The following is a 9865-nucleotide window of genomic DNA, read 5'->3' on the forward strand; positions in this document are numbered from 1 at the left end:
GGGAGTGTAATGTGTGTGTGCGGCTGGGACGAGTGTGTGTGGGGAGTGTAATGTGTGTGTGTGGCTGGGATGAGTGTGTGTGGGGAGTGTAATGTGTATGTGCGGCTGGGATGAGTGTGTGTGGGGAGTGTAATGTGTGTGTGTGGCTGGGATGAGTGTGTGTGGGGAGTGTAATGCGTATGTGCGGCTGGGATGAGTGTGTGTGGGGAGTGTAATGTGTGTGAGGCTGGGATGAGTGTGTGTGGGGAGTGTAATGTGTGTGTGCGGAATAGGATGAGTGTGTGGGGAGTGTAATGTGTGTGTGCGGCTGGGATGAGTGTGTGTGGGGAGTGTAATGTGTGTGTGCGGCTGGGATGAGTGTGTGTGGGCAGTGTAATGTGTGTGTGCGGCTGGGATGAGTGTGTGTGGGGAGTGTAATGTGTATGTGCGGCTGGGATGAGTGTGTGTGGGGAGTGTAATGTGTGTGTGCGGCTGGGATGAGTGTGTGTGGGGAGTGTAATGTGTGTGTGGGGCTGGGATGAGTGTGTGTGGGGAGTGTAATGTGTGTGTGCGGTTGGGATGAGTGTGTGTGGGGAGTGTAATGTGTGTGTGCGGCTGGGATGAGTGTGTGTGGGGAGTGTAATGTGTGTGTGCGGCTGGGATGAGTGTGTGTGGGGAGTGTAATGTGTGTGTGCGGCTGGGATGAGTGTGTGTGGGGAGTGTAATGTGTGTGTGCGGCTGGGATGAGTGTGTGTGGGGAGTGTAATGTGTGTGTGGGGCTGGGATGAGTGTGTGTGGGGAGTGTAATGTGTATGTGCGGCTGGGATGAGTGTGTGTGGGGAGTGTAATGTGTGTGTGGGGCTGGGATGAGTGTGTGTGGGGAGTGTAATGTGTATGTGCGGCTGGGATGAGTGTGTGTGGGGAGTGTAATGTGTATGTGCGGCTGGGATGAGTGTGTGTGGGGAGTGTAATGTGTGTGTGCGGCTGGGATGAGTGTGTGTGGGGAGTGTAATGTGTGTGTGCGGCTGGGATGAGTGTGTGTGGGGAGTGTAATGTGTGTGTGCGGCTGGGATGAGTGTGTGTGGGGAGTGTAATGTGTGTGTGCGGCTGGGATGAGTGTGTGTGGGGAGTGTAATGTGTGTGTGCGGCTGGGATGAGCGTGTGTGGGGAGTGTAATGTGTGTGTGCGGTTGGGATGAGTGTGTGTGGGGAGTGTAATGTGTGTGTGCGGCTGGGATGAGTGTGTGTGGGGAGTGTAATGTGTGTGTGGCTGGGATGAGTGTGTGTGGGGAGTGTAATGTGTGTGTGCGGCTGGGATGAGTGTGTGGGCAGTGTAATGTGTATGTGCGGCTGGGATGAGTGTGTGTGGGGAGTGTAATGTGTGTGTGCGGCTGGGATGAGTGTGTGTGGGGAGTGTAATGTGTGTGTGCGGCTGGGGTGAGTGTGTGTGGGGAGTGTAATGTGTGTGTGCGGCTGGGATGAGTGTGTGTGGGGAGTGTAATGTGTGTGTGCGGCTGGGATGAGTGTGTGTGGGGAGTGTAATGTGTGTGTGAGGCTGGGATGAATGTGTGTGGGGAGTGTAATGTGTGTGTGTGCGGCTGGGATGAGTGTGTGTGGGGAGTGTAATTTAGCAAGGCATTAATGGTGTTGGTGGTGTGTTACATTTCACTCTGGGAGTCTGGGTTGCTGTGGCAACATGCACTTTCACGTGTATGCTCCAGTCTGGGGCTATCAATAGTGATGGTAGAGGTTAGACTATAAGACATAGGAACAGAATTAGGCCACTCGGCCCATCGAGTCTGCTCCACCAGTCAATCATGGCTGATATTTTTCTCATCCCCATTCTCCTGCCTTCTCCCCATAACCCCTGATCCCCTTATTAATCAAGAACCTATCTACCTCTGTCTTAAAGACACTCAGTGATTTGGCCTCCACAGTCTCCGACGGCAAAGAGTTCCACAGATTCACCACCCTCTGGCTGAAGAAATTCCTCCTCATCTCTGTTTTAAAGGATCGTCCCTTTAGTCTGAGATGGTGTCCTCTGGTTCTACACTTTCCTACAAGTGGAAACATCCTCTCCACGTTCATGCTAGCCAGGCCTTGTTGTATCCTGTAAGTTTCAATAAGATCCCCCTCATCTTTCTAAACTCCGAGTACAGACCCAGAGTCCTCAACCGTTCCTCATACGACAAGCTCTTCATTCCAGGGATCATTCTTGTGAACCTCCTCTGGAAAGAACGTTCCAACCTTCTTCCCATCACCGACCAGGAATCTCTCCCAGTCTTACCCTCTGCTGTTGTAGGATTGATACTCCACCTGTTAGGCCTCATTGCGAACACACCTGCATTGACCATCAAGTCAAAACTTGACCCAATACCTCCGAAAGCAAGAACAGCAAGAGAAAGCCAATAAAACCCAGTGACTTGCTGGTGGGCCTCATTTAACCAAAGTTGACAGTGCCCTGTATTTATTTTAGCTTCGTAAACTGCAATCCATGCTGAATAATAATGATGAGCTAATCCCCTCTGATTTAACAGTAATTCTTATTAATTTTCTTACCTAAAAATGAAACTGCCATGAGTCATAGAACTGTAAGGTGTTTATTATCCTTCACTAGAATTAGTACCTAATATACTCTGATTAATGTTTGATCTTTCCAGAATTACAACTCTGTTTACTTTATTGACCATTACAATTTTAACATCAATTGAAATGGATGTGAACATAAAACTACATAAATCACTAACATCTGCGGCAGGTGTCAATAAAACTGGAACAAAAAGAGACCAAGAATTATGGTTTATTTTCAGAGGAACAGAATTGAAAAGGAGAGACATTTCGGTAACCCGTGGCGATGTTACTTTCGAGAATATTCTAGAATTCTTACAGCACGGTAGCCTTGTAGATAGCACAATTGCTTCACAGCTCCAGGGTCCCAGGTTTGATTCCTGCTTGGGTCACTGTCTGTGCGGAGTCTGCACATTCTCCCCGTGTGTGCGTGGGTTTCCTCCGGGTGCTCCGGTTTCCTCCCACAGTCCAAAGATGTGCAGGTTAGGTGGATTGGCCATGATAAATTGCCCTTAGTGTCCAAAACTGCCCTTAGTGTTGGGTGGGGTTACTGGGTTATGGGGATAAGGTGGAGGTAGGGTGCTCTTTCCAAGAGCCGGTGCAGACTCGATGGGCCGAATGGCCTCCTTCTGCACTGTAAATTCTATGTTATCTATGATATCTATGAATTGGCAGACATGTATGAGGCACCCACCAAGCGGAAAAGTTGTTTCACTCCCCTCTCTCGGAAGGTGACCCTAGTCGAGGCAAGGAGATTATGGTCACAAAGGTAGTGTTTTCAGGCAGTCTTGTGGTGCCTTGTGTACCCTCGCAGCTGTGTGAGTGTCAGACAGGGGTTAAAGAAATGGCTCCCAGCGTGAGATAGGCTACGAGATGACCGAAGTCAAAGTGATGGGCGGAGGGGAGGTGGCATGCTGGGTACCTGTCTCATGGTCATTGGCCAGAGGCTGTTGGGAAGGAGTGATCGAGATAGGGTGAACAACTGGCCTATCAAAATAACATATATGAATGGGTGCTCGGGGGGTACAGCAACAATTAGGTCGCTGTCTTCTTCAGATGAAGGGTAATCAGAGGAAGTGCATTCTCGCACCGTGGCTAGTTTGAAGAGAGGCTGAGAGGACAACAGAACAGAGAAGACACTACCACAGCCACAGAAATTGGTTTCATCTGTCCACTGGGGCCAGTAATAAAAGCGAATTACTGCGGACGCTGGAATGTGAAACCAAAGAGAAAATGCTGGAAAATCTCAGCAGGTCTGGCAGCATCTGTAGGGAGAGAAAAGAGCGAACATTTCGAGTCCAGATGACCCTTTGTCAATGCTTTGGCTGATCTCATGGCTGATATGTTTCTCATCCCCATTCTCCTGCCTTGTCCCCTTAATCCCTGATCCCCAAATGGGTCCTTAATGGCCAACCTCGAATGAACATGGTCTGAATCACTGACAAGTTAGTATGAGCAAGAGGGTCACAGTTGGGAATTTCATCTCACCTTTATCCATAACATTTATAAAGTATTTGGATGTGAACTTACGATGCCAAGGCAGACAAGACTGTGGACTAAGTGTTGGAAAATAGGATTCGAATAGTTAGGTGGTTATAGAATCCTTACAGTGCAGAAGGAGGCTAATTGGCCCATCAAGTCTGCATCGACCCTCTCAAAGGTCACTCCACCCAGGCTCACTCCCCCGTCCAATCCCCACAACCTCACCCAACCTGCACATCTTGAAAATGAAATGAAAAATGAAAATCGCTTATTGTTACAAGTAGTCTTCAATGAAGTTACTGTGAAAAGCCCCTAGTCGCCACATTCCGGCGCCTGTCCGGGGAGGCTGGTACGGGAATCGAACCGTGCTGCTGGCCTGCTTGAAAAGCCAGCGATTTAACCCAGTGAGCTAAACCAGCCCCGGGTTCTTTGGACACTAAGGGACAATTTATCATGGCCAATCCACCTAACCTACACAATGTTGGACTGTGGGAGGAAACCGGAGCACCCGGAAGAAACCCACGCAGACACGGGGAGAACGTGCAAACTCCACACAGTCACCCGAGGCTGGAATTGAACCCGGGTCCCTGGCGCTGTGAGACAGCAATGTTAACTACTGTACCATCGACATGATGGACCGAAGGGCCTTTTCTGTGCTGCATACTTCTATAACTCTTTAATTTTCATGAACGTTTCAGAGTGACAGAGAGAAAGGTTTCCACTATCTTTGTTGTGGTATTTGTACAATTTCCAGATATCATTCTATTAGAAAAAAGATAACAGTACCACTGTTATATGCAAGTCAGGGGTGATTTCTAGTCTATTTTCATTACAGGTGTGCTTTTTAAAAAGGACAAGATATAAGCAGCTTGTCCTCAATCAATGGCAGAATTATATGACTATTGGGGTAAGGTAAAGTCGCCAGATGACCATTGGCTGCTTTCCCCTTTGATGGGGGAGAGCTGATTGGTGGGGATTTAACCTGAGGATTGCCACACCTCAGATGAGGGGCAAGGTTGAAAAGGTGGGGCCATCGTGCCTGAGTGTCGACCAGGCAGGTTAATCACTCACTGAACAGTGATGGAATTTGTATCGGAAGCAAAATGTCGGCAGGCCATAAGCTGCACATGTTCAAAATGACAAATTACCAATTATTGACTGCAGGTGAAGGATTGATGATTAAAAACTATATTGAGTATATGGTATTGAAACAGGCCATTTGGCCTAAATTGTCTGTGCTGCCATTTCTGCTGCTGGGAGGTCTCCTCAATGTAAGGGGTCATTAAAACACAAATAGCATTAGAATAGTTAGGTGGTTATAGAATCCTTACAGTGCAGAAGGAGGCTAATTGGCCCATCAAGTCTGCATCGACCCTCTCAAGAAAATGAGACCCCATGAAGAGTGACTTGCTTTCGTTTTGAATTTTGTTTGCAATCTGTGTATGTTCAATAATTTCCCATCCTTCCCTGGGCGTTTTTTTTTGGGGGGGGGGGGGGGGCAAAGAACAATCAGGCAGGATTGCTGATATAAAGACATTTTGTCAAAGTTTCTCGCCTCACACACATCAGGACAATAACAAAAACACCGATGAAATGAAATTAAATGAAAAGAAAATTGCTTATTGTCACAAGTAGGCTTCAAATGAAGCCCTTAGTTGCCACATTCCAGCGCCTGTTCGGAGAGGCTGGTACGGGAATTGAACCCGTGCAGCGGGCCTGCCTTGGTCTGCTTTAAAAGCCAGCGATTTAGCCCAGTGTGCTAAACCAGCCCCAGATGTTGGGCGGAACAACAACTTTATACTGTATTAGCATGCAGATTGGTTGACAAATGGACACTGATTGGTGGATACTCAAGTTCTGTACTACCAAAGGTCAGACAGTGTGGGTGCAGCTCAAATCCTTGTTTGATTGTGTTGTTGGGAAAAATATCAGGAACCATTCCTGTGGTTCCCACTCTTGCAGACAGTGGTTGAATCCCGTTCATTAACCTGCCAGTTCAGGTGAATTTGCTCAGGAACAACCATTATCTGACAATCCCTGCCTTGCCTCCAGCATCAAACCTTTGCCTGAATGAGAAACTTGAACAACTTCTTGTTTATACCATCACACGTTTTTCTCTTTGCCCCAACTCAACATCCTTTTCCGTTATATCCCAAACACATAGAATGGAAAACAAGACATCTCCATAGCTCGGGTGCTTAAATGTGGACATAAGATATTATTATCGTTGAATTCTGTTTGAATTACTTATTGCATCTCTTGTACGCGATCCAATGTCCCCTATCTTGTTCATCTCAAATTGTGTCTTTGTTCTGATCAAGAAAAGTGGGTGCACGGTTGAATGCCTCGAGTACATAAAGTGTGGCCCTTATCTTAGCATCAGTAGTGTTATTGTGTTGCATATTGTATCAGAAGGCAGAATATAATGGATACGTTGGTTCCTCAAAACCATTTGAAGTTCTGGCTTATAGCATGGGCAGGATTTCACGATCATTCCCTGGGAGGGTAGATGGAATGCTCTTTGTCGAAAACGCGACCAACCAACCCACCCCCCACCCCCCACCCCCCACCCCTCCACCGCCGTTCCTCCCCACAGCCATGCTAGCTGCAGCTCAGTGGGTAACACTCTGAGTTCGAAGGGTGGGGGTAAAAGGCAGACACTTGAGCAAGGCACTTTAAAAACAGGCAATGCTGCACTGTCAGAGACACCAGCCTTTGGGTGGACGTCAACGATCCTGTGGCATCAATCAGGAAAGAGATGGGGAGTCCCCCCCTCCCAGTGCGCTGGGCTAATACTCACCCCTCAGCCAACATCGTAACTAAAACAGGTGATCTCCATGATATACTTTAGAGTTCTCTAAACCCTGGCCAATAACACACCCCTCCGGTGAAAATTCACCCACCCATTTTTATCCGCAATCAGCCCACAATAGCGGAGATCTGGAATCATAGGTCTCTGCCACCTTCCTCTCTTCCTTTGCACCGAGGACCGGTAAATGAAGGGTTGGTGGTGGGGGGGGGCGCTCGGAGACAATAGACATCCTAGAACCGGATTTAAATGTTTCCTTATTGGATGTGGCTGTTGCTGGCTTGGTCAGCATTTGTGGGCCATCCCTAATTGCCCTTGAACTGACCACCTTGCTCGGCCATTTCAGGGGGCAGTTAAGAGCCGGACACATTGCTGTGGGCCTGGAGTCCCATGTAGGCCACACCAGGTAAGGATGGCAGACTCCCTTCCCTAAAAGGCCACTGGTAACACAGATCGATTCTTACAACATTCGATGACAGTTTTTCTGGACACCGTTACCGAGACTAGCTTTACATTCTGGAGCTGCTGATAGAATTTAAATTCCACCACCTGGATTTGAACCCATTGACCCCCAGAGTATTAGCTTGGGATTCTGAATCGTCAGCCCAGAGACATTACGACTCCACCACTGTTTCCCACTTAAACCTGGCATGCAGAGACTGAATTACAGTGTTCACATTATGCTCTGAGAATCCTGCCATTGTCTCTCAGTGATAAAAGATTTCAGCTCGGCAGAGGCGAAAGATTCAAGTGCCGTTGTTTAGAAATGAAGGGTGATATGGCATCAGTAATAACATCAGCCGTCGTGAGCTCTCTGAGCTCAATTCTTCCAAGTATAGAGGAGAAGAGATAATTATAATACCGGGTTTGCTTAACTGTTGTTAATAAATCCTGGTACACGTTACAAGCTGCTGAATAGAGAGTATTGTTCCCCATTAGCTTATAATCACTCATTTACTACTAAATCTAAGCAAGTGTTTTAGAAAATTGTCAATCGTGGTATCTGTTATAATAAACTGTAATCAGACAGAACACCCTCATCCAATATTGATGCCATCATTTATTCAGTACGCCAAGATAAAGGTCACACTTTGTGCTCAGACTCTCATATTTATGATTTTCACCCACTCCATTACCTCTTGATCTCAAACACAAGTAAATCTTAAGCGCTCCTTAAATGAACAGGATGCCAGGGGACACTGATTTGTTTACAATAGCTGTAATAAATAATCCAGATATACAACAGATTCTTCCGAAGGCAATGCTGGACTGCCGCTCTTTAGGTCTCCTCTTTATTGGAGTCGGTTGGATGGCTGCCTGGCCTTCCTTCCCATCCAGCCATCCACTGAGATGCCCAGGAGGGTGCAACATCACACTGTTTAAACATCCTATCTATTTCCCTTCTTCCTGTTATTAACCGCTGTTAAAAAACCCATCCACCATCTGACCCTCAAGCACTCATTAAAATCCACTTCCTTCTGTGAACATTCAGAGAAACAAACTAATCCTTTTAATAATTCAAATTGGGTTTATTCAAATTGGTGGTACCGGTATTTCGCAAATGTGGCAATTATCATCGTTAGTTTTTAATCAACTGTGTTTTTAAAGCAGTGATTAATTACATATTTTTTAAAAACTTACACTTCGTGTTGAGTCAGTTCCAGGCAAAGGCAATAGCGAGATTCATCATGTCAGATTATAATAATGGGGCTGGTTTAGCACAGGGCTATATCGCTGGCTTTGAAAGCAGACCAAGGCAGGCCAGCAGCACGGTTCAATTCCCGTACCAGCCTCCCCGAACAGGCGCTGGAATGAAAATGAATGAAATGAAATGAAAATCGCTTATTGTCACAAGTAGGCTTCAAATGAAGTTACTGTGAAAATCCCCTAGTCGCCACATTCCGGCGCCTGTTCGGGTACGCAGAGGGAGAATTCAGAATGTCAAAATTACCTAACAAGCATGTATTTCAGGACTGGTGGGAGGAAACCGGAGCACCCGGAGGAAACCCACGTAGACACGGGGGAATGTGCAGACTCCGCACAGATAGTGACCCAAGTGGGGAATCGAACCTGGGACCCTGGTGCTGTGAAGTCATAGTGCTAACCACTGTGATACCGTGCTGCCCTGAGCTTTAGACTAATAGAGCTACAAGTTTTTAACACCCTTTCCTACAAACTGCTCTGTATAACATACCCCACCTTACACTTCCCTTATTCCAAACACCACTGTTTTTTCTTTATTCTTTCGCAGAATGTGGGCGTCGCTGGTTAGTCCAGCAGCTATTGCCCATCCCGAATTGCCCTTGAGAAGGTGGTGCTGAACCACCTTCCTGAACCACTACTGTCCATGTGGTGTAGGTACACCCACAGTGCTCTTAGGGAGGGGGTTCCGCGATGTGACCCAGCGACAGCGAGGGATTGGCAACAAAGTTCCAAATCGGGGTGGAGGGTCCTGGCTGGCGTTCCCATGTATCATACTGTCCTCGTCCATCTAGATTATGGCAGCCGTGGGTTTGGAAGGTGCTGTCGAAGGAGTGATATGAAAAATGTAGTGGAGAGGGATATCAGGGAGAAGGCAACAAATGCTGGCCTTACCAGCGATGCACACACTCCGAGAAAAAAAGAAATTGCCTCTGATTTAAGACATCCCTCATATCAACTGTTAGGAAACACTTTAGTGTTCAACAATTGCCTGTATGAATCATAACTGGAAGCAATTTAACCCAATAATAATGCAGTAGCATTATGTGAAAGGAAAGACAGTTTTTTTTAAATTCGTTCCACTTGTCGGAAAAACTAGAAGCAGAGGACACAATCTCAGACTAAACGGACAATCCTTCAAAACAGAGATGAGGAGGAATTTCTTCAGCCAGAGGGTGGTGAATCTGTGGAATTCTTTGCCGCAGAAGGCTGTGGAGGCCAAATCACTGAGTGTCTTTAAGGCAGAGATAGATAGGTTCTTGGTTAATAAGGGGATCAGGGGTTATGGGGAGAAGGCAGAAGAATGGGCAGCACGGTAGCATTGTGG

The sequence above is a fragment of the Scyliorhinus canicula genome, chromosome 5 (genome assembly GCF_902713615.1).
Source record: "Scyliorhinus canicula chromosome 5, sScyCan1.1, whole genome shotgun sequence".
In the NCBI taxonomy this organism is placed as follows: Eukaryota; Metazoa; Chordata; class Chondrichthyes; order Carcharhiniformes; family Scyliorhinidae; genus Scyliorhinus; species Scyliorhinus canicula.